This window comes from Lepisosteus oculatus, chromosome 16 (assembly GCF_040954835.1).
Source record: "Lepisosteus oculatus isolate fLepOcu1 chromosome 16, fLepOcu1.hap2, whole genome shotgun sequence".
Lineage (NCBI taxonomy): Eukaryota > Metazoa > Chordata > Actinopteri > Semionotiformes > Lepisosteidae > Lepisosteus > Lepisosteus oculatus.
This window is the reverse complement of record NC_090711.1, coordinates 17,557,734-17,584,435: the sequence shown is the minus strand read 5'-3', so window position 1 is coordinate 17,584,435 and position 26,702 is coordinate 17,557,734. Positions and strand designations below refer to the sequence as shown.

Sequence of the window (26,702 nt, the reverse complement as noted above, 5' to 3'; positions counted from 1 at the left end):
GCCCGGACTCCGCTCTCCCCCTCTCTTGCCTGCCTGCTTGCTCGCCTGCCTGCCCGCCAGTCCCGGGCGGGGGCCCTGCTCTTGGATCTCCTGTCAACGGCCCGACAACGACCGCAGCCGCAGGGGGGCGCCAGCCGGCCGGCCTCCTTAGCTTAGGCCCCTCCCACCAGCAGCAGCTGTGCCGAGCGAGCTGCAAGCGAAAGCGGACCGTCGGCACCTGCGGGCAGAGGCAAGGGGCAGCGCTCTCTCGGGAGGGACGGGGACACACACACACACAGACGCGCGCGCCTGCCCGCCTGCCGGAAAAAAAGGAAGAAAAGGTGTATATACTAAGTTTTTTGGAGGGAAACCGCCCGGCTGTCGAAAGGGGCCCGCCTGCGAGGACGGGGACACACACACACACACACACACATACACACACACACACACACACACACACAAAAGCCACGCCTGCCTCCCTGGGAAAAGGCTGAAAAAACTAAGTTTTTTGGAGGGAAAACGCACGGGAGCCGAAAAGGGGGCCGGCCTGCTTGCCCAGAGAGTCGAGACGCGGGAAAGTGCACAGAGGGAGCACGGGAACGGAGACGGGGAGGGGGAGGGGGAGAGAGAGACACACAGATGGACGAGAGACGAGACCCGAGAAGAAGGAGCTCCAGTCCACCTCGCTTGCTTGCTTGCTTGCTTGCTTGCTAGCTACGTCTGTCTTTTCACCGCTGAGAGAAGGTGGTGCACCGCTCCCGGAGGCGCTGCAATACCGGGCCGATGCGTGGAGAGGACGGAGCAAGCTCCTGATCCAGCTCCCTGTTCCAAAAATCCGTTTAATATGTGGTCCCCCGATGGGGGACGTATCAGATATTAAACTGATAAGAACAGATACACTTGATCTTAGCCAAAAGGCCGAGAAGCGATGCCCGACGCCGGCCTTGGGCGGGCGCGCGGGCGTCCGGCTGGCGCGCAGCGGCGCAGGCCGACGCCTCGGGAGCCCGGTCCGCACGCGGCTGCCGGCCGCCCGGACTCCGCTCTCCCCCTCTCTTGCCTGCCTGCTTGCTCGCCTGCCTGCCCGCCAGTCCCGGGCGGGGGCCCTGCTCTTGGATCTCCTGTCAACGGCCCGACAACGACCGCAGCCGCAGGGGGGCGCCAGCCGGCCGGCCTCCTTAGCTTAGGCCCCTCCCACCAGCAGCAGCTGTGCCGAGCGAGCTGCAAGCGAAAGCGGACCGTCGGCACCTGCGGGCAGAGGCAAGGGGCAGCGCTCTCTCGGGAGGGACGGGGACACACACACACACAGACGCGCGCGCCTGCCCGCCTGCCGGAAAAAAAGGAAGAAAAGGTGTATATACTAAGTTTTTTGGAGGGAAACCGCCCGGCTGTCGAAAGGGGCCCGCCTGCGAGGACGGGGACACACACACACACACACACACACATACACACACACACACACACACACAAAAGCCACGCCTGCCTCCCTGGGAAAAGGCTGAAAAAACTAAGTTTTTTGGAGGGAAAACGCACGGGAGCCGAAAAGGGGGCCGGCCTGCTTGCCCAGAGAGTCGAGACGCGGGAAAGTGCACAGAGGGAGCACGGGAACGGAGACGGGGAGGGGGAGGGGGAGAGAGAGACACACAGATGGACGAGAGACGAGACCCGAGAAGAAGGAGCTCCAGTCCACCTCGCTTGCTTGCTTGCTTGCTTGCTTGCTAGCTACGTCTGTCTTTTCACCGCTGAGAGAAGGTGGTGCACCGCTCCCGGAGGCGCTGCAATACCGGGCCGATGCGTGGAGAGGACGGAGCAAGCTCCTGATCCAGCTCCCTGTTCCAAAAATCCGTTTAATATGTGGTCCCCCGATGGGGGACGTATCAGATATTAAACTGATAAGAACAGATACTACACTTGATCTTAGCCAAAAGGCCGAGAAGCGATGCCCGACGCCGGCCTTGGGCGGGCGCGCGGGCGTCCGGCTGGCGCGCAGCGGCGCAGGCCGACGCCTCGGGAGCCCGGTCCGCACGCGGCTGCCGGCCGCCCGGACTCCGCTCTCCCCCTCTCTTGCCTGCCTGCTTGCTCGCCTGCCTGCCCGCCAGTCCCGGGCGGGGGCCCTGCTCTTGGATCTCCTGTCAACGGCCCGACAACGACCGCAGCCGCAGGGGGGCGCCAGCCGGCCGGCCTCCTTAGCTTAGGCCCCTCCCACCAGCAGCAGCTGTGCCGAGCGAGCTGCAAGCGAAAGCGGACCGTCGGCACCTGCGGGCAGAGGCAAGGGGCAGCGCTCTCTCGGGAGGGACGGGGACACACACACACACAGACGCGCGCGCCTGCCCGCCTGCCGGAAAAAAAGGAAGAAAAGGTGTATATACTAAGTTTTTTGGAGGGAAACCGCCCGGCTGTCGAAAGGGGCCCGCCTGCGAGGACGGGGACACACACACACACACACACACATACACACACACACACACACACACACACAAAAGCCACGCCTGCCTCCCTGGGAAAAGGCTGAAAAAACTAAGTTTTTTGGAGGGAAAACGCACGGGAGCCGAAAAGGGGGCCGGCCTGCTTGCCCAGAGAGTCGAGACGCGGGAAAGTGCACAGAGGGAGCACGGGAACGGAGACGGGGAGGGGGAGGGGGAGAGAGAGACACACAGATGGACGAGAGACGAGACCCGAGAAGAAGGAGCTCCAGTCCACCTCGCTTGCTTGCTTGCTTGCTTGCTTGCTAGCTACGTCTGTCTTTTCACCGCTGAGAGAAGGTGGTGCACCGCTCCCGGAGGCGCTGCAATACCGGGCCGATGCGTGGAGAGGACGGAGCAAGCTCCTGATCCAGCTCCCTGTTCCAAAAATCCGTTTAATATGTGGTCCCCCGATGGGGGACGTATCAGATATTAAACTGATAAGAACAGATACTACACTTGATCTTAGCCAAAAGGCCGAGAAGCGATGCCCGACGCCGGCCTTGGGCGGGCGCGCGGGCGTCCGGCTGGCGCGCAGCGGCGCAGGCCGACGCCTCGGGAGCCCGGTCCGCACGCGGCTGCCGGCCGCCCGGACTCCGCTCTCCCCCTCTCTTGCCTGCCTGCTTGCTCGCCTGCCTGCCCGCCAGTCCCGGGCGGGGGCCCTGCTCTTGGATCTCCTGTCAACGGCCCGACAACGACCGCAGCCGCAGGGGGGCGCCAGCCGGCCGGCCTCCTTAGCTTAGGCCCCTCCCACCAGCAGCAGCTGTGCCGAGCGAGCTGCAAGCGAAAGCGGACCGTCGGCACCTGCGGGCAGAGGCAAGGGGCAGCGCTCTCTCGGGAGGGACGGGGACACACACACACACAGACGCGCGCGCCTGCCCGCCTGCCGGAAAAAAAGGAAGAAAAGGTGTATATACTAAGTTTTTTGGAGGGAAACCGCCCGGCTGTCGAAAGGGGCCCGCCTGCGAGGACGGGGACACACACACACACACACACACATACACACACACACACACACACACAAAAGCCACGCCTGCCTCCCTGGGAAAAGGCTGAAAAAACTAAGTTTTTTGGAGGGAAAACGCACGGGAGCCGAAAAGGGGGCCGGCCTGCTTGCCCAGAGAGTCGAGACGCGGGAAAGTGCACAGAGGGAGCACGGGAACGGAGACGGGGAGGGGGAGGGGGAGAGAGAGACACACAGATGGACGAGAGACGAGACCCGAGAAGAAGGAGCTCCAGTCCACCTCGCTTGCTTGCTTGCTTGCTTGCTTGCTAGCTACGTCTGTCTTTTCACCGCTGAGAGAAGGTGGTGCACCGCTCCCGGAGGCGCTGCAATACCGGGCCGATGCGTGGAGAGGACGGAGCAAGCTCCTGATCCAGCTCCCTGTTCCAAAAATCCGTTTAATATGTGGTCCCCCGATGGGGGACGTATCAGATATTAAACTGATAAGAACAGATACTACACTTGATCTTAGCCAAAAGGCCGAGAAGCGATGCCCGACGCCGGCCTTGGGCGGGCGCGCGGGCGTCCGGCTGGCGCGCAGCGGCGCAGGCCGACGCCTCGGGAGCCCGGTCCGCACGCGGCTGCCGGCCGCCCGGACTCCGCTCTCCCCCTCTCTTGCCTGCCTGCTTGCTCGCCTGCCTGCCCGCCAGTCCCGGGCGGGGGCCCTGCTCTTGGATCTCCTGTCAACGGCCCGACAACGACCGCAGCCGCAGGGGGGCGCCAGCCGGCCGGCCTCCTTAGCTTAGGCCCCTCCCACCAGCAGCAGCTGTGCCGAGCGAGCTGCAAGCGAAAGCGGACCGTCGGCACCTGCGGGCAGAGGCAAGGGGCAGCGCTCTCTCGGGAGGGACGGGGACACACACACACACAGACGCGCGCGCCTGCCCGCCTGCCGGAAAAAAAGGAAGAAAAGGTGTATATACTAAGTTTTTTGGAGGGAAACCGCCCGGCTGTCGAAAGGGGCCCGCCTGCGAGGACGGGGACACACACACACACACACACACATACACACACACACACACACACACACACAAAAGCCACGCCTGCCTCCCTGGGAAAAGGCTGAAAAAACTAAGTTTTTTGGAGGGAAAACGCACGGGAGCCGAAAAGGGGGCCGGCCTGCTTGCCCAGAGAGTCGAGACGCGGGAAAGTGCACAGAGGGAGCACGGGAACGGAGACGGGGAGGGGGAGGGGGAGAGAGAGACACACAGATGGACGAGAGACGAGACCCGAGAAGAAGGAGCTCCAGTCCACCTCGCTTGCTTGCTTGCTTGCTTGCTTGCTAGCTACGTCTGTCTTTTCACCGCTGAGAGAAGGTGGTGCACCGCTCCCGGAGGCGCTGCAATACCGGGCCGATGCGTGGAGAGGACGGAGCAAGCTCCTGATCCAGCTCCCTGTTCCAAAAATCCGTTTAATATGTGGTCCCCCGATGGGGGACGTATCAGATATTAAACTGATAAGAACAGATACTACACTTGATCTTAGCCAAAAGGCCGAGAAGCGATGCCCGACGCCGGCCTTGGGCGGGCGCGCGGGCGTCCGGCTGGCGCGCAGCGGCGCAGGCCGACGCCTCGGGAGCCCGGTCCGCACGCGGCTGCCGGCCGCCCGGACTCCGCTCTCCCCCTCTCTTGCCTGCCTGCTTGCTCGCCTGCCTGCCCGCCAGTCCCGGGCGGGGGCCCTGCTCTTGGATCTCCTGTCAACGGCCCGACAACGACCGCAGCCGCAGGGGGGCGCCAGCCGGCCGGCCTCCTTAGCTTAGGCCCCTCCCACCAGCAGCAGCTGTGCCGAGCGAGCTGCAAGCGAAAGCGGACCGTCGGCACCTGCGGGCAGAGGCAAGGGGCAGCGCTCTCTCGGGAGGGACGGGGACACACACACACACAGACGCGCGCGCCTGCCCGCCTGCCGGAAAAAAAGGAAGAAAAGGTGTATATACTAAGTTTTTTGGAGGGAAACCGCCCGGCTGTCGAAAGGGGCCCGCCTGCGAGGACGGGGACACACACACACACACACACACACACATACACACACACACACACACACACAAAAGCCACGCCTGCCTCCCTGGGAAAAGGCTGAAAAAACTAAGTTTTTTGGAGGGAAAACGCACGGGAGCCGAAAAGGGGGCCGGCCTGCTTGCCCAGAGAGTCGAGACGCGGGAAAGTGCACAGAGGGAGCACGGGAACGGAGACGGGGAGGGGGAGGGGGAGAGAGAGACACACAGATGGACGAGAGACGAGACCCGAGAAGAAGGAGCTCCAGTCCACCTCGCTTGCTTGCTTGCTTGCTTGCTTGCTAGCTACGTCTGTCTTTTCACCGCTGAGAGAAGGTGGTGCACCGCTCCCGGAGGCGCTGCAATACCGGGCCGATGCGTGGAGAGGACGGAGCAAGCTCCTGATCCAGCTCCCTGTTCCAAAAATCCGTTTAATATGTGGTCCCCCGATGGGGACGTATCAGATATTAAACTGATAAGAACAGATTTTTTTTTTTTTTTTTTTTTTTTTTTTATTACAAAAATACAAAATACATCAAACCACAATTCATTAAACAAAAATCCAAAACCTTGAAACCAAACTTCCCAACAAAAACCCCAAACTTCACAAAACCATTCATTATCATAATCCCACCCCTTATTCAAATGAACTGTTCTCTATTCTCAGATCATCCCATACTCTTCACCACCTAAATGCTTCCATCATAACAAAAATTACCGCCGATCAAAATCTAAACTTATAGTTAATGCTTTATGCAGCTCTCTCGCTGTCTGGCCGCACTCCTTCGCTGTCTTCCCACCTATCCGAAACTTCACTGGAATATCCCCGTCCTTTATTAGCTCAATACGACTCTCTGGAAACCGTCGTTCCACTTCACTTATTGTAGCCAAACATTTCTTCCATTTAGCCATCACCACTCTCTGCCATTCAGGGTGGAGACTAGTCTCCTCCCACACTTTACACTGAATGTCCTTGATCTCTGGACATTGTCTCTGGGCACCCCCTCCTCCACTTACACACTTACTTTTACATTCACCTTTCTCAACACTCACCCCTGAATCGGATTTCTTTTTCGTACTCTTTTTCCCCTTCATGGCCTCTGCAGACCCCAAGGGTGGAAAATTCTCCTCATTCAGCTCAATTTCTTTTACCTTCGGTCCAGGTGTTACGTCCCACGAAATGCACGTTAACGGTATCCTCACCAACCCTTCAGTATACCCTTCCTTCTTCCACTCCTTTTCACACTGTTTAACATCCTCCTCATGCTCTCTCTCAACATCGCTATCCGTAAACTCCCAAGTAAGCATTCCCTTATCTCTAATGTCACTACTACTTCCCTTCACACTTACTTTTGAGGCTACTTCTCTCACACCCTCCACTTTAGGTCTCTGCTGACACCTCTCCACTCGTTCTTTACTCATTCGATCTTTAATCACCTCTCCACCTCCTGATATTGCACCTTCCTTGTTTTTCCCCATTTCTTTTTTACCTTTCCCTTTTATACTCCCCACCACTTCTCCTACCTTCAAACTTTCCACTACCTCTCCTTTCGACGTCTCCACATGCACACCATTCTTCACCCCCTCCACTAATTCCTCCTTACCTACAACACCTGCTTTTACTATTCGTTTTTCCTTTACCCTCATATTCCCCTCCCCTTCACCTACGCTCATCTTCCCCTTATCCTCTACCTTCAACATCTCCTCTTGCATACAGCCCGTTCTCTCCCCCGCCAATTTACCCTTACCTCCCTCGGCACCCTCCACTCGTTCTTTGCTCATTCCATCCTTAATCCGCTCTCCACCTCTTGATGCCACACCTTCCTTGTTTTTCCCGGTTTCTTTTTTAACCTTCTCCTCCGTACACCCCACACCTTCTCCCACATTCAAACTTTCCATTACCTCTTCCTTCGGCGTCTCCACATGCACACCATCTTTCATCTCCTCTCCCGCCAACTTACTCTTACCTCCCTCGCCCTCCTTGTTTTTCCCAGTTTCTTTTTTAACCTTCTCCACCGTACACCCCACACCTTCTCCCACATTCAAACTTCCCATTACCTCCCCTTTCAACATCTCCACATGCACACAATCCTTCGCCCCTTCCCCTGATTCACGCTTTAACCCCACAATGTTCCCACTCCCACCCTCTTTAGAAACACTACTTATTGTTTCAGCTACGCTTGGCCCTTCACTCAATTGAAACTCTTCAGCTGGTCGCATTCCGTTTACCCTCAAACTCCCCACACCTTCCCCTGTAACTTTATCCTCTACCTTCAACATCTCCTCTTGTACCCTATCCATTCCCTTTACCACACTCTCACAACTACCTCCCTCGGCACCCCCACCCGTTCCCTCCCTATCTAATTCCCTGACCTCCACGCACACCTCACTCATATCATGCACACTCACCTCCCCGTCCCCAACTGTCACACCTCCCCCTACCTCTTCTGCCCCCTTTTGTTCCTTCACACCAACTTCCTGTACAAAGACTTTTCCCCTTCCCCTCAAACAATCCCTCTGCAGATGACCCCATTCCCCACATACAAAACATCGTACACAATCCTTTGTCCCGTGCCTTCGTGATCCACACTGACCACAGTTCATAGTTCCACATTGCTTCGCATAATGTCCCAGTTCAAAACATTTCCAACACACCCGGGGCTGGCCCGGATAAGACAGGTATGCCCCGTCCGAGCCTATTTCGAAAAACGCCGGGGGGTGAAGCACCCCTCCTCAGCCGCCGGACACTGACGCAGACTCATCCAATACCGCCGCTTCCCAGTCCACACGCCATCTTCATCCCGTTCCTTCTTCCCTCTTCCATACAATGTCACATACTTCCCCAAAAACCCCTCTAAGTCCTCCTCTGAAACGAAAGGATCCAACACAAAAACAGTCATGCCTTTCAAATTCCCCGCAAACCACGGTTCTACTTTAAAGAGGCTCAATGGCGCCTCCTCCCTTCGTACTTGTATCAAGTCCCAAAGTTCCCAAACCAAAGACTCAGAAATCAAAGTCAAATCAAAAATCCCCCGTTCACAAAAATCTTGCAAACAAACTAAATCAGGCATCTGTACATTCAAAAAACGCTTCAAAATTAAATCCTTAAACTTCCCTCTGTTCCATGCTCCCAGGCCTTCCCGTCCTCGCAACACGAAGCGAAGGGAGTTCTTCCTCCGCTCCTTCCTCGGCCCAGGGAATCCCGCCATCGCTCCAGCCGAACGCCAACAGCACGCTGCCCCAACTCCTTCCACGGCCTCCAGGTAACTGCCACCACCGCCGTCCAACTCTGCACCGTTCTGCACTCCTCCTCGTCACCGCCGTCGATCTTCTCCCTTCCACGTTCCACGCTCAGACCTTCACGCCTTCTGATCCTTCCAGCTCTTCCCGTCGCCTTCCCGACCCCCTGGACTAAGATCTTGGAATTGCGGGCTTGCCGGCTTAAACCTCGATCTTAGCCAAAAGGCCGAGAAGCGATGCCCGACGCCGGCCTTGGGCGGGCGCGCGGGCGTCCGGCTGGCGCGCAGCGGCGCAGGCCGACGCCTCGGGAGCCCGGTCCGCACGCGGCTGCCGGCCGCCCGGACTCCGCTCTCCCCCTCTCTTGCCTGCCTGCTTGCTCGCCTGCCTGCCCGCCAGTCCCGGGCGGGGGCCCTGCTCTTGGATCTCCTGTCAACGGCCCGACAACGACCGCAGCCGCAGGGGGGCGCCAGCCGGCCGGCCTCCTTAGCTTAGGCCCCTCCCACCAGCAGCAGCTGTGCCGAGCGAGCTGCAAGCGAAAGCGGACCGTCGGCACCTGCGGGCAGAGGCAAGGGGCAGCGCTCTCTCGGGAGGGACGGGGACACACACACACACAGACGCGCGCGCCTGCCCGCCTGCCGGAAAAAAAGGAAGAAAAGGTGTATATACTAAGTTTTTTGGAGGGAAACCGCCCGGCTGTCGAAAGGGGCCCGCCTGCGAGGACGGGGACACACACACACACACACACACATACACACACACACACACACACACAAAAGCCACGCCTGCCTCCCTGGGAAAAGGCTGAAAAAACTAAGTTTTTTGGAGGGAAAACGCACGGGAGCCGAAAAGGGGGCCGGCCTGCTTGCCCAGAGAGTCGAGACGCGGGAAAGTGCACAGAGGGAGCACGGGAACGGAGACGGGGAGGGGGAGGGGGAGAGAGAGACACACAGATGGACGAGAGACGAGACCCGAGAAGAAGGAGCTCCAGTCCACCTCGCTTGCTTGCTTGCTTGCTTGCTTGCTAGCTACGTCTGTCTTTTCACCGCTGAGAGAAGGTGGTGCACCGCTCCCGGAGGCGCTGCAATACCGGGCCGATGCGTGGAGAGGACGGAGCAAGCTCCTGATCCAGCTCCCTGTTCCAAAAATCCGTTTAATATGTGGTCCCCCGATGGGGGACGTATCAGATATTAAACTGATAAGAACAGATACTACACTTGATCTTAGCCAAAAGGCCGAGAAGCGATGCCCGACGCCGGCCTTGGGCGGGCGCGCGGGCGTCCGGCTGGCGCGCAGCGGCGCAGGCCGACGCCTCGGGAGCCCGGTCCGCACGCGGCTGCCGGCCGCCCGGACTCCGCTCTCCCCCTCTCTTGCCTGCCTGCTTGCTCGCCTGCCTGCCCGCCAGTCCCGGGCGGGGGCCCTGCTCTTGGATCTCCTGTCAACGGCCCGACAACGACCGCAGCCGCAGGGGGGCGCCAGCCGGCCGGCCTCCTTAGCTTAGGCCCCTCCCACCAGCAGCAGCTGTGCCGAGCGAGCTGCAAGCGAAAGCGGACCGTCGGCACCTGCGGGCAGAGGCAAGGGGCAGCGCTCTCTCGGGAGGGACGGGGACACACACACACACAGACGCGCGCGCCTGCCCGCCTGCCGGAAAAAAAGGAAGAAAAGGTGTATATACTAAGTTTTTTGGAGGGAAACCGCCCGGCTGTCGAAAGGGGCCCGCCTGCGAGGACGGGGACACACACACACACACACACATACACACACACACACACACACACAAAAGCCACGCCTGCCTCCCTGGGAAAAGGCTGAAAAAACTAAGTTTTTTGGAGGGAAAACGCACGGGAGCCGAAAAGGGGGCCGGCCTGCTTGCCCAGAGAGTCGAGACGCGGGAAAGTGCACAGAGGGAGCACGGGAACGGAGACGGGGAGGGGGAGGGGGAGAGAGAGACACACAGATGGACGAGAGACGAGACCCGAGAAGAAGGAGCTCCAGTCCACCTCGCTTGCTTGCTTGCTTGCTTGCTTGCTAGCTACGTCTGTCTTTTCACCGCTGAGAGAAGGTGGTGCACCGCTCCCGGAGGCGCTGCAATACCGGGCCGATGCGTGGAGAGGACGGAGCAAGCTCCTGATCCAGCTCCCTGTTCCAAAAATCCGTTTAATATGTGGTCCCCCGATGGGGGACGTATCAGATATTAAACTGATAAGAACAGATACTACACTTGATCTTAGCCAAAAGGCCGAGAAGCGATGCCCGACGCCGGCCTTGGGCGGGCGCGCGGGCGTCCGGCTGGCGCGCAGCGGCGCAGGCCGACGCCTCGGGAGCCCGGTCCGCACGCGGCTGCCGGCCGCCCGGACTCCGCTCTCCCCCTCTCTTGCCTGCCTGCTTGCTCGCCTGCCTGCCCGCCAGTCCCGGGCGGGGGCCCTGCTCTTGGATCTCCTGTCAACGGCCCGACAACGACCGCAGCCGCAGGGGGGCGCCAGCCGGCCGGCCTCCTTAGCTTAGGCCCCTCCCACCAGCAGCAGCTGTGCCGAGCGAGCTGCAAGCGAAAGCGGACCGTCGGCACCTGCGGGCAGAGGCAAGGGGCAGCGCTCTCTCGGGAGGGACGGGGACACACACACACACAGACGCGCGCGCCTGCCCGCCTGCCGGAAAAAAAGGAAGAAAAGGTGTATATACTAAGTTTTTTGGAGGGAAACCGCCCGGCTGTCGAAAGGGGCCCGCCTGCGAGGACGGGGACACACACACACACACACACACATACACACACACACACACACACACACAAAAGCCACGCCTGCCTCCCTGGGAAAAGGCTGAAAAAACTAAGTTTTTTGGAGGGAAAACGCACGGGAGCCGAAAAGGGGGCCGGCCTGCTTGCCCAGAGAGTCGAGACGCGGGAAAGTGCACAGAGGGAGCACGGGAACGGAGACGGGGAGGGGGAGGGGGAGAGAGAGACACACAGATGGACGAGAGACGAGACCCGAGAAGAAGGAGCTCCAGTCCACCTCGCTTGCTTGCTTGCTTGCTTGCTTGCTAGCTACGTCTGTCTTTTCACCGCTGAGAGAAGGTGGTGCACCGCTCCCGGAGGCGCTGCAATACCGGGCCGATGCGTGGAGAGGACGGAGCAAGCTCCTGATCCAGCTCCCTGTTCCAAAAATCCGTTTAATATGTGGTCCCCCGATGGGGGACGTATCAGATATTAAACTGATAAGAACAGATACTACACTTGATCTTAGCCAAAAGGCCGAGAAGCGATGCCCGACGCCGGCCTTGGGCGGGCGCGCGGGCGTCCGGCTGGCGCGCAGCGGCGCAGGCCGACGCCTCGGGAGCCCGGTCCGCACGCGGCTGCCGGCCGCCCGGACTCCGCTCTCCCCCTCTCTTGCCTGCCTGCTTGCTCGCCTGCCTGCCCGCCAGTCCCGGGCGGGGGCCCTGCTCTTGGATCTCCTGTCAACGGCCCGACAACGACCGCAGCCGCAGGGGGGCGCCAGCCGGCCGGCCTCCTTAGCTTAGGCCCCTCCCACCAGCAGCAGCTGTGCCGAGCGAGCTGCAAGCGAAAGCGGACCGTCGGCACCTGCGGGCAGAGGCAAGGGGCAGCGCTCTCTCGGGAGGGACGGGGACACACACACACACAGACGCGCGCGCCTGCCCGCCTGCCGGAAAAAAAGGAAGAAAAGGTGTATATACTAAGTTTTTTGGAGGGAAACCGCCCGGCTGTCGAAAGGGGCCCGCCTGCGAGGACGGGGACACACACACACACACACACACATACACACACACACACACACACACACAAAAGCCACGCCTGCCTCCCTGGGAAAAGGCTGAAAAAACTAAGTTTTTTGGAGGGAAAACGCACGGGAGCCGAAAAGGGGGCCGGCCTGCTTGCCCAGAGAGTCGAGACGCGGGAAAGTGCACAGAGGGAGCACGGGAACGGAGACGGGGAGGGGGAGGGGGAGAGAGAGACACACAGATGGACGAGAGACGAGACCCGAGAAGAAGGAGCTCCAGTCCACCTCGCTTGCTTGCTTGCTTGCTTGCTTGCTAGCTACGTCTGTCTTTTCACCGCTGAGAGAAGGTGGTGCACCGCTCCCGGAGGCGCTGCAATACCGGGCCGATGCGTGGAGAGGACGGAGCAAGCTCCTGATCCAGCTCCCTGTTCCAAAAATCCGTTTAATATGTGGTCCCCCGATGGGGGACGTATCAGATATTAAACTGATAAGAACAGATACTACACTTGATCTTAGCCAAAAGGCCGAGAAGCGATGCCCGACGCCGGCCTTGGGCGGGCGCGCGGGCGTCCGGCTGGCGCGCAGCGGCGCAGGCCGACGCCTCGGGAGCCCGGTCCGCACGCGGCTGCCGGCCGCCCGGACTCCGCTCTCCCCCTCTCTTGCCTGCCTGCTTGCTCGCCTGCCTGCCCGCCAGTCCCGGGCGGGGGCCCTGCTCTTGGATCTCCTGTCAACGGCCCGACAACGACCGCAGCCGCAGGGGGGCGCCAGCCGGCCGGCCTCCTTAGCTTAGGCCCCTCCCACCAGCAGCAGCTGTGCCGAGCGAGCTGCAAGCGAAAGCGGACCGTCGGCACCTGCGGGCAGAGGCAAGGGGCAGCGCTCTCTCGGGAGGGACGGGGACACACACACACACAGACGCGCGCGCCTGCCCGCCTGCCGGAAAAAAAGGAAGAAAAGGTGTATATACTAAGTTTTTTGGAGGGAAACCGCCCGGCTGTCGAAAGGGGCCCGCCTGCGAGGACGGGGACACACACACACACACACACACATACACACACACACACACACACACACAAAAGCCACGCCTGCCTCCCTGGGAAAAGGCTGAAAAAACTAAGTTTTTTGGAGGGAAAACGCACGGGAGCCGAAAAGGGGGCCGGCCTGCTTGCCCAGAGAGTCGAGACGCGGGAAAGTGCACAGAGGGAGCACGGGAACGGAGACGGGGAGGGGGAGGGGGAGAGAGAGACACACAGATGGACGAGAGACGAGACCCGAGAAGAAGGAGCTCCAGTCCACCTCGCTTGCTTGCTTGCTTGCTTGCTTGCTAGCTACGTCTGTCTTTTCACCGCTGAGAGAAGGTGGTGCACCGCTCCCGGAGGCGCTGCAATACCGGGCCGATGCGTGGAGAGGACGGAGCAAGCTCCTGATCCAGCTCCCTGTTCCAAAAATCCGTTTAATATGTGGTCCCCCGATGGGGGACGTATCAGATATTAAACTGATAAGAACAGATACTACACTTGATCTTAGCCAAAAGGCCGAGAAGCGATGCCCGACGCCGGCCTTGGGCGGGCGCGCGGGCGTCCGGCTGGCGCGCAGCGGCGCAGGCCGACGCCTCGGGAGCCCGGTCCGCACGCGGCTGCCGGCCGCCCGGACTCCGCTCTCCCCCTCTCTTGCCTGCCTGCTTGCTCGCCTGCCTGCCCGCCAGTCCCGGGCGGGGGCCCTGCTCTTGGATCTCCTGTCAACGGCCCGACAACGACCGCAGCCGCAGGGGGGCGCCAGCCGGCCGGCCTCCTTAGCTTAGGCCCCTCCCACCAGCAGCAGCTGTGCCGAGCGAGCTGCAAGCGAAAGCGGACCGTCGGCACCTGCGGGCAGAGGCAAGGGGCAGCGCTCTCTCGGGAGGGACGGGGACACACACACACACAGACGCGCGCGCCTGCCCGCCTGCCGGAAAAAAAGGAAGAAAAGGTGTATATACTAAGTTTTTTGGAGGGAAACCGCCCGGCTGTCGAAAGGGGCCCGCCTGCGAGGACGGGGACACACACACACACACACACACATACACACACACACACACACACACACAAGCCACGCCTGCCTCCCTGGGAAAAGGCTGAAAAAACTAAGTTTTTTGGAGGGAAAACGCACGGGAGCCGAAAAGGGGGCCGGCCTGCTTGCCCAGAGAGTCGAGACGCGGGAAAGTGCACAGAGGGAGCACGGGAACGGAGACGGGGAGGGGGAGGGGGAGAGAGAGACACACAGATGGACGAGAGACGAGACCCGAGAAGAAGGAGCTCCAGTCCACCTCGCTTGCTTGCTTGCTTGCTTGCTTGCTAGCTACGTCTGTCTTTTCACCGCTGAGAGAAGGTGGTGCACCGCTCCCGGAGGCGCTGCAATACCGGGCCGATGCGTGGAGAGGACGGAGCAAGCTCCTGATCCAGCTCCCTGTTCCAAAAATCCGTTTAATATGTGGTCCCCCGATGGGGGACGTATCAGATATTAAACTGATAAGAACAGATACTACACTTGATCTTAGCCAAAAGGCCGAGAAGCGATGCCCGACGCCGGCCTTGGGCGGGCGCGCGGGCGTCCGGCTGGCGCGCAGCGGCGCAGGCCGACGCCTCGGGAGCCCGGTCCGCACGCGGCTGCCGGCCGCCCGGACTCCGCTCTCCCCCTCTCTTGCCTGCCTGCTTGCTCGCCTGCCTGCCCGCCAGTCCCGGGCGGGGGCCCTGCTCTTGGATCTCCTGTCAACGGCCCGACAACGACCGCAGCCGCAGGGGGGCGCCAGCCGGCCGGCCTCCTTAGCTTAGGCCCCTCCCACCAGCAGCAGCTGTGCCGAGCGAGCTGCAAGCGAAAGCGGACCGTCGGCACCTGCGGGCAGAGGCAAGGGGCAGCGCTCTCTCGGGAGGGACGGGGACACACACACACACAGACGCGCGCGCCTGCCCGCCTGCCGGAAAAAAAGGAAGAAAAGGTGTATATACTAAGTTTTTTGGAGGGAAACCGCCCGGCTGTCGAAAGGGGCCCGCCTGCGAGGACGGGGACACACACACACACACACACACATACACACACACACACACACAAAAGCCACGCCTGCCTCCCTGGGAAAAGGCTGAAAAAACTAAGTTTTTTGGAGGGAAAACGCACGGGAGCCGAAAAGGGGGCCGGCCTGCTTGCCCAGAGAGTCGAGACGCGGGAAAGTGCACAGAGGGAGCACGGGAACGGAGACGGGGAGGGGGAGGGGGAGAGAGAGACACACAGATGGACGAGAGACGAGACCCGAGAAGAAGGAGCTCCAGTCCACCTCGCTTGCTTGCTTGCTTGCTTGCTTGCTAGCTACGTCTGTCTTTTCACCGCTGAGAGAAGGTGGTGCACCGCTCCCGGAGGCGCTGCAATACCGGGCCGATGCGTGGAGAGGACGGAGCAAGCTCCTGATCCAGCTCCCTGTTCCAAAAATCCGTTTAATATGTGGTCCCCCGATGGGGGACGTATCAGATATTAAACTGATAAGAACAGATACTACACTTGATCTTAGCCAAAAGGCCGAGAAGCGATGCCCGACGCCGGCCTTGGGCGGGCGCGCGGGCGTCCGGCTGGCGCGCAGCGGCGCAGGCCGACGCCTCGGGAGCCCGGTCCGCACGCGGCTGCCGGCCGCCCGGACTCCGCTCTCCCCCTCTCTTGCCTGCCTGCTTGCTCGCCTGCCTGCCCGCCAGTCCCGGGCGGGGGCCCTGCTCTTGGATCTCCTGTCAACGGCCCGACAACGACCGCAGCCGCAGGGGGGCGCCAGCCGGCCGGCCTCCTTAGCTTAGGCCCCTCCCACCAGCAGCAGCTGTGCCGAGCGAGCTGCAAGCGAAAGCGGACCGTCGGCACCTGCGGGCAGAGGCAAGGGGCAGCGCTCTCTCGGGAGGGACGGGGACACACACACACACAGACGCGCGCGCCTGCCCGCCTGCCGGAAAAAAAGGAAGAAAAGGTGTATATACTAAGTTTTTTGGAGGGAAACCGCCCGGCTGTCGAAAGGGGCCCGCCTGCGAGGACGGGGACACACACACACACACACACACATACACACACACACACACACACACACAAAGCCACGCCTGCCTCCCTGGGAAAAGGCTGAAAAAACTAAGTTTTTTGGAGGGAAAACGCACGGGAGCCGAAAAGGGGGCCGGCCTGCTTGCCCAGAGAGTCGAGACGCGGGAAAGTGCACAGAGGGAGCACGGGAACGGAGACGGGGAGGGGGAGGGGGAGAGAGAGACACACAGATGGACGAGAGACGAGACCCGAGAAGAAGGAGCTCCAGTCCACCTCGCTTGCTTGCTTGCTTGCTTGCTTGCTAGCTACGTCTGTCTTTTCACCGCTGAGAGAAGGTGGTGCACCGCTCCCGGAGGCGCTGCAATACCGGGCCGATGCGTGGAGAGGACGGAGCAAGCTCCTGATCCAGCTCCCTGTTCCAAAAATCCGTTTAATATGTGGTCCCCCGATGGGGGACGTATCAGATATTAAACTGATAAGAACAGATACTACACTTGATCTTAGCCAAAAGGCCGAGAAGCGATGCCCGACGCCGGCCTTGGGCGGGCGCGCGGGCGTCCGGCTGGCGCGCAGCGGCGCAGGCCGACGCCTCGGGAGCCCGGTCCGCACGCGGCTGCCGGCCGCCCGGACTCCGCTCTCCCCCTCTCTTGCCTGCCTGCTTGCTCGCCTGCCTGCCCGCCAGTCCCGGGCGGGGGCCCTGCTCTTGGATCTCCTGTCAACGGCCCGACAACGACCGCAGCCGCAGGGGGGCGCCAGCCGGCCGGCCTCCTTAGCTTAGGCCCCTCCCACCAGCAGCAGCTGTGCCGAGCGAGCTGCAAGCGAAAGCGGACCGTCGGCACCTGCGGGCAGAGGCAAGGGGCAGCGCTCTCTCGGGAGGGACGGGGACACACACACACACAGACGCGCGCGCCTGCCCGCCTGCCGGAAAAAAAGGAAGAAAAGGTGTATATACTAAGTTTTTTGGAGGGAAACCGCCCGGCTGTCGAAAGGGGCCCGCCTGCGAGGACGGGGACACACACACACACACACACACATACACACACACACACACACACACACAAAGCCACGCCTGCCTCCCTGGGAAAAGGCTGAAAAAACTAAGTTTTTTGGAGGGAAAACGCACGGGAGCCGAAAAGGGGGCCGGCCTGCTTGCCCAGAGAGTCGAGACGCGGGAAAGTGCACAGAGGGAGCACGGGAACGGAGACGGGGAGGGGGAGGGGGAGAGAGAGACACACAGATGGACGAGAGACGAGACCCGAGAAGAAGGAGCTCCAGTCCACCTCGCTTGCTTGCTTGCTTGCTTGCTTGCTAGCTACGTCTGTCTTTTCACCGCTGAGAGAAGGTGGTGCACCGCTCCCGGAGGCGCTGCAATACCGGGCCGATGCGTGGAGAGGACGGAGCAAGCTCCTGATCCAGCTCCCTGTTCCAAAAATCCGTTTAATATGTGGTCCCCCGATGGGGGACGTATCAGATATTAAACTGATAAGAACAGATACTACACTTGATCTTAGCCAAAAGGCCGAGAAGCGATGCCCGACGCCGGCCTTGGGCGGGCGCGCGGGCGTCCGGCTGGCGCGCAGCGGCGCAGGCCGACGCCTCGGGAGCCCGGTCCGCACGCGGCTGCCGGCCGCCCGGACTCCGCTCTCCCCCTCTCTTGCCTGCCTGCTTGCTCGCCTGCCTGCCCGCCAGTCCCGGGCGGGGGCCCTGCTCTTGGATCTCCTGTCAACGGCCCGACAACGACCGCAGCCGCAGGGGGGCGCCAGCCGGCCGGCCTCCTTAGCTTAGGCCCCTCCCACCAGCAGCAGCTGTGCCGAGCGAGCTGCAAGCGAAAGCGGACCGTCGGCACCTGCGGGCAGAGGCAAGGGGCAGCGCTCTCTCGGGAGGGACGGGGACACACACACACACAGACGCGCGCGCCTGCCCGCCTGCCGGAAAAAAAGGAAGAAAAGGTGTATATACTAAGTTTTTTGGAGGGAAACCGCCCGGCTGTCGAAAGGGGCCCGCCTGCGAGGACGGGGACACACACACACACACACACACATACACACACACACACACACACACACAAAAGCCACGCCTGCCTCCCTGGGAAAAGGCTGAAAAAACTAAGTTTTTTGGAGGGAAAACGCACGGGAGCCGAAAAGGGGGCCGGCCTGCTTGCCCAGAGAGTCGAGACGCGGGAAAGTGCACAGAGGGAGCACGGGAACGGAGACGGGGAGGGGGAGGGGGAGAGAGAGACACACAGATGGACGAGAGACGAGACCCGAGAAGAAGGAGCTCCAGTCCACCTCGCTTGCTTGCTTGCTTGCTTGCTTGCTAGCTACGTCTGTCTTTTCACCGCTGAGAGAAGGTGGTGCACCGCTCCCGGAGGCGCTGCAATACCGGGCCGATGCGTGGAGAGGACGGAGCAAGCTCCTGATCCAGCTCCCTGTTCCAAAAATCCGTTTAATATGTGGTCCCCCGATGGGGGACGTATCAGATATTAAACTGATAAGAACAGATACTACACTTGATCTTAGCCAAAAGGCCGAGAAGCGATGCCCGACGCCGGCCTTGGGCGGGCGCGCGGGCGTCCGGCTGGCGCGCAGCGGCGCAGGCCGCAGGCCGACGCCTCGGGAGCCCGGTCCGCACGCGGCTGCCGGCCGCCCGGACTCCGCTCTCCCCCTCTCTTGCCTGCCTGCTTGCTCGCCTGCCTGCCCGCCAGTCCCGGGCGGGGGCCCTGCTCTTGGATCTCCTGTCAACGGCCCGACAACGACCGCAGCCGCAGGGGGGCGCCAGCCGGCCGGCCTCCTTAGCTTAGGCCCCTCCCACCAGCAGCAGCTGTGCCGAGCGAGCTGCAAGCGAAAGCGGACCGTCGGCACCTGCGGGCAGAGGCAAGGGGCAGCGCTCTCTCGGGAGGGACGGGGACACACACACACACAGACGCGCGCGCCTGCCCGCCTGCCGGAAAAAAAGGAAGAAAAGGTGTATATACTAAGTTTTTTGGAGGGAAACCGCCCGGCTGTCGAAAGGGGCCCGCCTGCGAGGACGGGGACACACACACACACACACACACACATACACACACACACACACACACACAAAAGCCACGCCTGCCTCCCTGGGAAAAGGCTGAAAAAACTAAGTTTTTTGGAGGGAAAACGCACGGGAGCCGAAAAGGGGGCCGGCCTGCTTGCCCAGAGAGTCGAGACGCGGGAAAGTGCACAGAGGGAGCACGGGAACGGAGACGGGGAGGGGGAGGGGGAGAGAGAGACACACAGATGGACGAGAGACGAGACCCGAGAAGAAGGAGCTCCAGTCCACCTCGCTTGCTTGCTTGCTTGCTTGCTTGCTAGCTACGTCTGTCTTTTCACCGCTGAGAGAAGGTGGTGCACCGCTCCCGGAGGCGCTGCAATACCGGGCCGATGCGTGGAGAGGACGGAGCAAGCTCCTGATCCAGCTCCCTGTTCCAAAAATCCGTTTAATATGTGGTCCCCCGATGGGGGACGTATCAGATATTAAACTGATAAGAACAGATACTACACTTGATCTTAGCCAAAAGGCCGAGAAGCGATGCCCGACGCCGGCCTTGGGCGGGCGCGCGGGCGTCCGGCTGGCGCGCAGCGGCGCAGGCCGACGCCTCGGGAGCCCGGTCCGCACGCGGCTGCCGGCCGCCCGGACTCCGCTCTCCCCCTCTCTTGCCTGCCTGCTTGCTCGCCTGCCTGCCCGCCAGTCCCGGGCGGGGGCCCTGCTCTTGGATCTCCTGTCAACGGCCCGACAACCCGCAGCCGCAGGGGGGCGCCAGCCGGCCGGCCTCCTTAGCTTAGGCCCCTCCCACCAGCAGCAGCTGTGCCGAGCGAGCTGCAAGCGAAAGCGGACCGTCGGCACCTGCGGGCAGAGGCAAGGGGCAGCGCTCTCTCGGGAGGGACGGGGACACACACACACACAGACGCGCGCGCCTGCCCGCCTGCCGGAAAAAAAGGAAGAAAAGGTGTATATACTAAGTTTTTTGGAGGGAAACCGCCCGGCTGTCGAAAGGGGCCCGCCTGCGAGGACGGGGACACACACACACACACACACACACACATACACACACACACACACACACACAAAAGCCACGCCTGCCTCCCTGGGAAAAGGCTGAAAAAACTAAGTTTTTTGGAGGGAAAACGCACGGGAGCCGAAAAGGGGGCCGGCCTGCTTGCCCAGAGAGTCGAGACGCGGGAAAGTGCACAGAGGGAGCACGGGAACGGAGACGGGGAGGGGGAGGGGGAGAGAGAGACACACAGATGGACGAGAGACGAGACCCGAGAAGAAGGAGCTCCAGTCCACCTCGCTTGCTTGCTTGCTTGCTTGCTTGCTAGCTACGTCTGTCTTTTCACCGCTGAGAGAAGGTGGTGCACCGCTCCCGGAGGCGCTGCAATACCGGGCCGATGCGTGGAGAGGACGGAGCAAGCTCCTGATCCAGCTCCCTGTTCCAAAAATCCGTTTAATATGTGGTCCCCCGATGGGGGACGTATCAGATATTAAACTGATAAGAACAGATACTACACTTGATCTTAGCCAAAAGGCCGAGAAGCGATGCCCGACGCCGGCCTTGGGCGGGCGCGCGGGCGTCCGGCTGGCGCGCAGCGGCGCAGGCCGACGCCTCGGGAGCCCGGTCCGCACGCGGCTGCCGGCCGCCCGGACTCCGCTCTCCCCCTCTCTTGCCTGCCTGCTTGCTCGCCTGCCTGCCCGCCAGTCCCGGGCGGGGGCCCTGCTCTTGGATCTCCTGTCAACGGCCCGACAACGACCGCAGCCGCAGGGGGGCGCCAGCCGGCCGGCCTCCTTAGCTTAGGCCCCTCCCACCAGCAGCAGCTGTGCCGAGCGAGCTGCAAGCGAAAGCGGACCGTCGGCACCTGCGGGCAGAGGCAAGGGGCAGCGCTCTCTCGGGAGGGACGGGGACACACACACACACAGACGCGCGCGCCTGCCCGCCTGCCGGAAAAAAAGGAAGAAAAGGTGTATATACTAAGTTTTTTGGAGGGAAACCGCCCGGCTGTCGAAAGGGGCCCGCCTGCGAGGACGGGGACACACACACACACACACACACATACACACACACACACACACACACACAAAAGCCACGCCTGCCTCCCTGGGAAAAGGCTGAAAAAACTAAGTTTTTTGGAGGGAAAACGCACGGGAGCCGAAAAGGGGGCCGGCCTGCTTGCCCAGAGAGTCGAGACGCGGGAAAGTGCACAGAGGGAGCACGGGAACGGAGACGGGGAGGGGGAGGGGGAGAGAGAGACACACAGATGGACGAGAGACGAGACCCGAGAAGAAGGAGCTCCAGTCCACCTCGCTTGCTTGCTTGCTTGCTTGCTTGCTAGCTACGTCTGTCTTTTCACCGCTGAGAGAAGGTGGTGCACCGCTCCCGGAGGCGCTGCAATACCGGGCCGATGCGTGGAGAGGACGGAGCAAGCTCCTGATCCAGCTCCCTGTTCCAAAAATCCGTTTAATATGTGGTCCCCCGATGGGGGACGTATCAGATATTAAACTGATAAGAACAGATACTACACTTGATCTTAGCCAAAAGGCCGAGAAGCGATGCCCGACGCCGGCCTTGGGCGGGCGCGCGGGCGTCCGGCTGGCGCGCAGCGGCGCAGGCCGACGCCTCGGGAGCCCGGTCCGCACGCGGCTGCCGGCCGCCCGGACTCCGCTCTCCCCCTCTCTTGCCTGCCTGCTTGCTCGCCTGCCTGCCCGCCAGTCCCGGGCGGGGGCCCTGCTCTTGGATCTCCTGTCAACGGCCCGACAACGACCGCAGCCGCAGGGGGGCGCCAGCCGGCCGGCCTCCTTAGCTTAGGCCCCTCCCACCAGCAGCAGCTGTGCCGAGCGAGCTGCAAGCGAAAGCGGACCGTCGGCACCTGCGGGCAGAGGCAAGGGGCAGCGCTCTCTCGGGAGGGACGGGGACACACACACACACAGACGCGCGCGCCTGCCCGCCTGCCGGAAAAAAAGGAAGAAAAGGTGTATATACTAAGTTTTTTGGAGGGAAACCGCCCGGCTGTCGAAAGGGGCCCGCCTGCGAGGACGGGGACACACACACACACACACACACATACACACACACACACACACACACACACAAAGCCACGCCTGCCTCCCTGGGAAAAGGCTGAAAAAACTAAGTTTTTTGGAGGGAAAACGCACGGGAGCCGAAAAGGGGGCCGGCCTGCTTGCCCAGAGAGTCGAGACGCGGGAAAGTGCACAGAGGGAGCACGGGAACGGAGACGGGGAGGGGGAGGGGGAGAGAGAGACACACAGATGGACGAGAGACGAGACCCGAGAAGAAGGAGCTCCAGTCCACCTCGCTTGCTTGCTTGCTTGCTTGCTTGCTAGCTACGTCTGTCTTTTCACCGCTGAGAGAAGGTGGTGCACCGCTCCCGGAGGCGCTGCAATACCGGGCCGATGCGTGGAGAGGACGGAGCAAGCTCCTGATCCAGCTCCCTGTTCCAAAAATCCGTTTAATATGTGGTCCCCCGATGGGGGACGTATCAGATATTAAACTGATAAGAACAGATACTACACTTGATCTTAGCCAAAAGGCCGAGAAGCGATGCCCGACGCCGGCCTTGGGCGGGCGCGCGGGCGTCCGGCTGGCGCGCAGCGGCGCAGGCCGACGCCTCGGGAGCCCGGTCCGCACGCGGCTGCCGGCCGCCCGGACTCCGCTCTCCCCCTCTCTTGCCTGCCTGCTTGCTCGCCTGCCTGCCCGCCAGTCCCGGGCGGGGGCCCTGCTCTTGGATCTCCTGTCAACGGCCCGACAACGACCGCAGCCGCAGGGGGGCGCCAGCCGGCCGGCCTCCTTAGCTTAGGCCCCTCCCACCAGCAGCAGCTGTGCCGAGCGAGCTGCAAGCGAAAGCGGACCGTCGGCACCTGCGGGCAGAGGCAAGGGGCAGCGCTCTCTCGGGAGGGACGGGGACACACACACACACAGACGCGCGCGCCTGCCCGCCTGCCGGAAAAAAAGGAAGAAAAGGTGTATATACTAAGTTTTTTGGAGGGAAACCGCCCGGCTGTCGAAAGGGGCCCGCCTGCGAGGACGGGGACACACACACACACACACACACACATACACACACACACACACACACACACAAAAGCCACGCCTGCCTCCCTGGGAAAAGGCTGAAAAAACTAAGTTTTTTGGAGGGAAAACGCACGGGAGCCGAAAAGGGGGCCGGCCTGCTTGCCCAGAGAGTCGAGACGCGGGAAAGTGCACAGAGGGAGCACGGGAACGGAGACGGGGAGGGGGAGGGGGAGAGAGAGACACACAGATGGACGAGAGACGAGACCCGAGAAGAAGGAGCTCCAGTCCACCTCGCTTGCTTGCTTGCTTGCTTGCTTGCTAGCTACGTCTGTCTTTTCACCGCTGAGAGAAGGTGGTGCACCGCTCCCGGAGGCGCTGCAATACCGGGCCGATGCGTGGAGAGGACGGAGCAAGCTCCTGATCCAGCTCCCTGTTCCAAAAATCCGTTTAATATGTGGTCCCCCGATGGGGGACGTATCAGATATTAAACTGATAAGAACAGATACTACACTTGATCTTAGCCAAAAGGCCGAGAAGCGATGCCCGACGCCGGCCTTGGGCGGGCGCGCGGGCGTCCGGCTGGCGCGCAGCGGCGCAGGCCGACGCCTCGGGAGCCCGGTCCGCACGCGGCTGCCGGCCGCCCGGACTCCGCTCTCCCCCTCTCTTGCCTGCCTGCTTGCTCGCCTGCCTGCCCGCCAGTCCCGGGCGGGGGCCCTGCTCTTGGATCTCCTGTCAACGGCCCGACAACGACCGCAGCCGCAGGGGGGCGCCAGCCGGCCGGCCTCCTTAGCTTAGGCCCCTCCCACCAGCAGCAGCTGTGCCGAGCGAGCTGCAAGCGAAAGCGGACCGTCGGCACCTGCGGGCAGAGGCAAGGGGCAGCGCTCTCTCGGGAGGGACGGGGACACACACACACACAGACGCGCGCGCCTGCCCGCCTGCCGGAAAAAAAGGAAGAAAAGGTGTATATACTAAGTTTTTTGGAGGGAAACCGCCCGGCTGTCGAAAGGGGCCCGCCTGCGAGGACGGGGACACACACACACACACACACACACACACATACACACACACACACACACACACAAAAGCCACGCCTGCCTCCCTGGGAAAAGGCTGAAAAAACTAAGTTTTTTGGAGGGAAAACGCACGGGAGCCGAAAAGGGGGCCGGCCTGCTTGCCCAGAGAGTCGAGACGCGGGAAAGTGCACAGAGGGAGCACGGGAACGGAGACGGGGAGGGGGAGGGGGAGAGAGAGACACACAGATGGACGAGAGACGAGACCCGAGAAGAAGGAGCTCCAGTCCACCTCGCTTGCTTGCTTGCTTGCTTGCTTGCTAGCTACGTCTGTCTTTTCACCGCTGAGAGAAGGTGGTGCACCGCTCCCGGAGGCGCTGCAATACCGGGCCGATGCGTGGAGAGGACGGAGCAAGCTCCTGATCCAGCTCCCTGTTCCAAAAATCCGTTTAATATGTGGTCCCCCGATGGGGGACGTATCAGATATTAAACTGATAAGAACAGATACTACACTTGATCTTAGCCAAAAGGCCGAGAAGCGATGCCCGACGCCGGCCTTGGGCGGGCGCGCGGGCGTCCGGCTGGCGCGCAGCGGCGCAGGCCGACGCCTCGGGAGCCCGGTCCGCACGCGGCTGCCGGCCGCCCGGACTCCGCTCTCCCCCTCTCTTGCCTGCCTGCTTGCTCGCCTGCCTGCCCGCCAGTCCCGGGCGGGGGCCCTGCTCTTGGATCTCCTGTCAACGGCCCGACAACGACCGCAGCCGCAGGGGGGCGCCAGCCGGCCGGCCTCCTTAGCTTAGGCCCCTCCCACCAGCAGCAGCTGTGCCGAGCGAGCTGCAAGCGAAAGCGGACCGTCGGCACCTGCGGGCAGAGGCAAGGGGCAGCGCTCTCTCGGGAGGGACGGGGACACACACACACACAGACGCGCGCGCCTGCCCGCCTGCCGGAAAAAAAGGAAGAAAAGGTGTATATACTAAGTTTTTTGGAGGGAAACCGCCCGGCTGTCGAAAGGGGCCCGCCTGCGAGGACGGGGACACACACACACACACACACACACACATACACACACACACACACACACACAAAAGCCACGCCTGCCTCCCTGGGAAAAGGCTGAAAAAACTAAGTTTTTTGGAGGGAAAACGCACGGGAGCCGAAAAGGGGGCCGGCCTGCTTGCCCAGAGAGTCGAGACGCGGGAAAGTGCACAGAGGGAGCACGGGAACGGAGACGGGGAGGGGGAGGGGGAGAGAGAGACACACAGATGGACGAGAGACGAGACCCGAGAAGAAGGAGCTCCAGTCCACCTCGCTTGCTTGCTTGCTTGCTTGCTTGCTAGCTACGTCTGTCTTTTCACCGCTGAGAGAAGGTGGTGCACCGCTCCCGGAGGCGCTGCAATACCGGGCCGATGCGTGGAGAGGACGGAGCAAGCTCCTGATCCAGCTCCCTGTTCCAAAAATCCGTTTAATATGTGGTCCCCCGATGGGGGACGTATCAGATATTAAACTGATAAGAACAGATACTACACTTGATCTTAGCCAAAAGGCCGAGAAGCGATGCCCGACGCCGGCCTTGGGCGGGCGCGCGGGCGTCCGGCTGGCGCGCAGCGGCGCAGGCCGACGCCTCGGGAGCCCGGTCCGCACGCGGCTGCCGGCCGCCCGGACTCCGCTCTCCCCCTCTCTTGCCTGCCTGCTTGCTCGCCTGCCTGCCCGCCAGTCCCGGGCGGGGGCCCTGCTCTTGGATCTCCTGTCAACGGCCCGACAACGACCGCAGCCGCAGGGGGGCGCCAGCCGGCCGGCCTCCTTAGCTTAGGCCCCTCCCACCAGCAGCAGCTGTGCCGAGCGAGCTGCAAGCGAAAGCGGACCGTCGGCACCTGCGGGCAGAGGCAAGGGGCAGCGCTCTCTCGGGAGGGACGGGGACACACACACACACAGACGCGCGCGCCTGCCCGCCTGCCGGAAAAAAAGGAAGAAAAGGTGTATATACTAAGTTTTTTGGAGGGAAACCGCCCGGCTGTCGAAAGGGGCCCGCCTGCGAGGACGGGGACACACACACACACACACACACACACATACACACACACACACACACACACAAAAGCCACGCCTGCCTCCCTGGGAAAAGGCTGAAAAAACTAAGTTTTTTGGAGGGAAAACGCACGGGAGCCGAAAAGGGGGCCGGCCTGCTTGCCCAGAGAGTCGAGACGCGGGAAAGTGCA

General features: G+C 61.7%; 22 non-coding genes and 1 pseudogene across 22 annotated transcripts; all 23 read right to left on the bottom strand.

The window, feature by feature from the left end:
- Positions 1–721: 721 nt before the first annotated feature.
- Positions 722–909, bottom strand: LOC138223364 (U2 spliceosomal RNA). Its single transcript, XR_011181812.1, has one exon. It is a non-coding gene; the product is annotated as a U2 spliceosomal RNA (small nuclear RNA).
- An 817-nt stretch (positions 910–1,726) lies between these two features.
- Positions 1,727–1,917, bottom strand: LOC138223563 (U2 spliceosomal RNA). The gene has a single exon (XR_011181955.1). It is a non-coding gene; the product is annotated as a U2 spliceosomal RNA (small nuclear RNA).
- An 819-nt stretch (positions 1,918–2,736) lies between these two features.
- LOC138223562 (U2 spliceosomal RNA) lies at positions 2,737–2,927 on the bottom strand. The gene has a single exon (XR_011181954.1). It is a non-coding gene; the product is annotated as a U2 spliceosomal RNA (small nuclear RNA).
- An 815-nt stretch (positions 2,928–3,742) lies between these two features.
- Positions 3,743–3,933, bottom strand: LOC138223561 (U2 spliceosomal RNA). Its single transcript, XR_011181953.1, has one exon. It is a non-coding gene; the product is annotated as a U2 spliceosomal RNA (small nuclear RNA).
- An 819-nt stretch (positions 3,934–4,752) lies between these two features.
- On the bottom strand, positions 4,753–4,943 carry LOC138223560 (U2 spliceosomal RNA). Its single transcript, XR_011181952.1, has one exon. It is a non-coding gene; the product is annotated as a U2 spliceosomal RNA (small nuclear RNA).
- Positions 4,944–5,762: 819 nt separating this feature from the next.
- LOC138223493 (U2 spliceosomal RNA) lies at positions 5,763–5,964 on the bottom strand (annotated as a pseudogene).
- Positions 5,965–9,721: 3,757 nt separating this feature from the next.
- Positions 9,722–9,912, bottom strand: LOC138223559 (U2 spliceosomal RNA). The gene has a single exon (XR_011181951.1). It is a non-coding gene; the product is annotated as a U2 spliceosomal RNA (small nuclear RNA).
- Positions 9,913–10,725: 813 nt separating this feature from the next.
- LOC138223558 (U2 spliceosomal RNA) lies at positions 10,726–10,916 on the bottom strand. Its single transcript, XR_011181950.1, has one exon. It is a non-coding gene; the product is annotated as a U2 spliceosomal RNA (small nuclear RNA).
- Positions 10,917–11,733: 817 nt separating this feature from the next.
- On the bottom strand, positions 11,734–11,924 carry LOC138223557 (U2 spliceosomal RNA). Its single transcript, XR_011181949.1, has one exon. It is a non-coding gene; the product is annotated as a U2 spliceosomal RNA (small nuclear RNA).
- Positions 11,925–12,741: 817 nt separating this feature from the next.
- Positions 12,742–12,932, bottom strand: LOC138223556 (U2 spliceosomal RNA). The gene has a single exon (XR_011181948.1). It is a non-coding gene; the product is annotated as a U2 spliceosomal RNA (small nuclear RNA).
- An 817-nt stretch (positions 12,933–13,749) lies between these two features.
- On the bottom strand, positions 13,750–13,940 carry LOC138223555 (U2 spliceosomal RNA). The gene has a single exon (XR_011181947.1). It is a non-coding gene; the product is annotated as a U2 spliceosomal RNA (small nuclear RNA).
- Positions 13,941–14,755: 815 nt separating this feature from the next.
- Positions 14,756–14,946, bottom strand: LOC138223554 (U2 spliceosomal RNA). The gene has a single exon (XR_011181946.1). It is a non-coding gene; the product is annotated as a U2 spliceosomal RNA (small nuclear RNA).
- Positions 14,947–15,757: 811 nt separating this feature from the next.
- On the bottom strand, positions 15,758–15,948 carry LOC138223553 (U2 spliceosomal RNA). Its single transcript, XR_011181945.1, has one exon. It is a non-coding gene; the product is annotated as a U2 spliceosomal RNA (small nuclear RNA).
- Positions 15,949–16,764: 816 nt separating this feature from the next.
- LOC138223552 (U2 spliceosomal RNA) lies at positions 16,765–16,955 on the bottom strand. Its single transcript, XR_011181944.1, has one exon. It is a non-coding gene; the product is annotated as a U2 spliceosomal RNA (small nuclear RNA).
- Positions 16,956–17,771: 816 nt separating this feature from the next.
- LOC138223551 (U2 spliceosomal RNA) lies at positions 17,772–17,962 on the bottom strand. Its single transcript, XR_011181943.1, has one exon. It is a non-coding gene; the product is annotated as a U2 spliceosomal RNA (small nuclear RNA).
- An 817-nt stretch (positions 17,963–18,779) lies between these two features.
- Positions 18,780–18,970, bottom strand: LOC138223550 (U2 spliceosomal RNA). Its single transcript, XR_011181942.1, has one exon. It is a non-coding gene; the product is annotated as a U2 spliceosomal RNA (small nuclear RNA).
- Positions 18,971–19,794: 824 nt separating this feature from the next.
- On the bottom strand, positions 19,795–19,985 carry LOC138223549 (U2 spliceosomal RNA). Its single transcript, XR_011181941.1, has one exon. It is a non-coding gene; the product is annotated as a U2 spliceosomal RNA (small nuclear RNA).
- An 817-nt stretch (positions 19,986–20,802) lies between these two features.
- On the bottom strand, positions 20,803–20,993 carry LOC138223548 (U2 spliceosomal RNA). The gene has a single exon (XR_011181940.1). It is a non-coding gene; the product is annotated as a U2 spliceosomal RNA (small nuclear RNA).
- An 817-nt stretch (positions 20,994–21,810) lies between these two features.
- Positions 21,811–22,001, bottom strand: LOC138223547 (U2 spliceosomal RNA). Its single transcript, XR_011181939.1, has one exon. It is a non-coding gene; the product is annotated as a U2 spliceosomal RNA (small nuclear RNA).
- An 818-nt stretch (positions 22,002–22,819) lies between these two features.
- On the bottom strand, positions 22,820–23,010 carry LOC138223546 (U2 spliceosomal RNA). Its single transcript, XR_011181938.1, has one exon. It is a non-coding gene; the product is annotated as a U2 spliceosomal RNA (small nuclear RNA).
- Positions 23,011–23,829: 819 nt separating this feature from the next.
- Positions 23,830–24,020, bottom strand: LOC138223545 (U2 spliceosomal RNA). Its single transcript, XR_011181937.1, has one exon. It is a non-coding gene; the product is annotated as a U2 spliceosomal RNA (small nuclear RNA).
- An 821-nt stretch (positions 24,021–24,841) lies between these two features.
- LOC138223544 (U2 spliceosomal RNA) lies at positions 24,842–25,032 on the bottom strand. Its single transcript, XR_011181936.1, has one exon. It is a non-coding gene; the product is annotated as a U2 spliceosomal RNA (small nuclear RNA).
- An 819-nt stretch (positions 25,033–25,851) lies between these two features.
- LOC138223543 (U2 spliceosomal RNA) lies at positions 25,852–26,042 on the bottom strand. Its single transcript, XR_011181935.1, has one exon. It is a non-coding gene; the product is annotated as a U2 spliceosomal RNA (small nuclear RNA).
- Between the last annotated feature and the right edge of the window lie 660 nt (positions 26,043–26,702).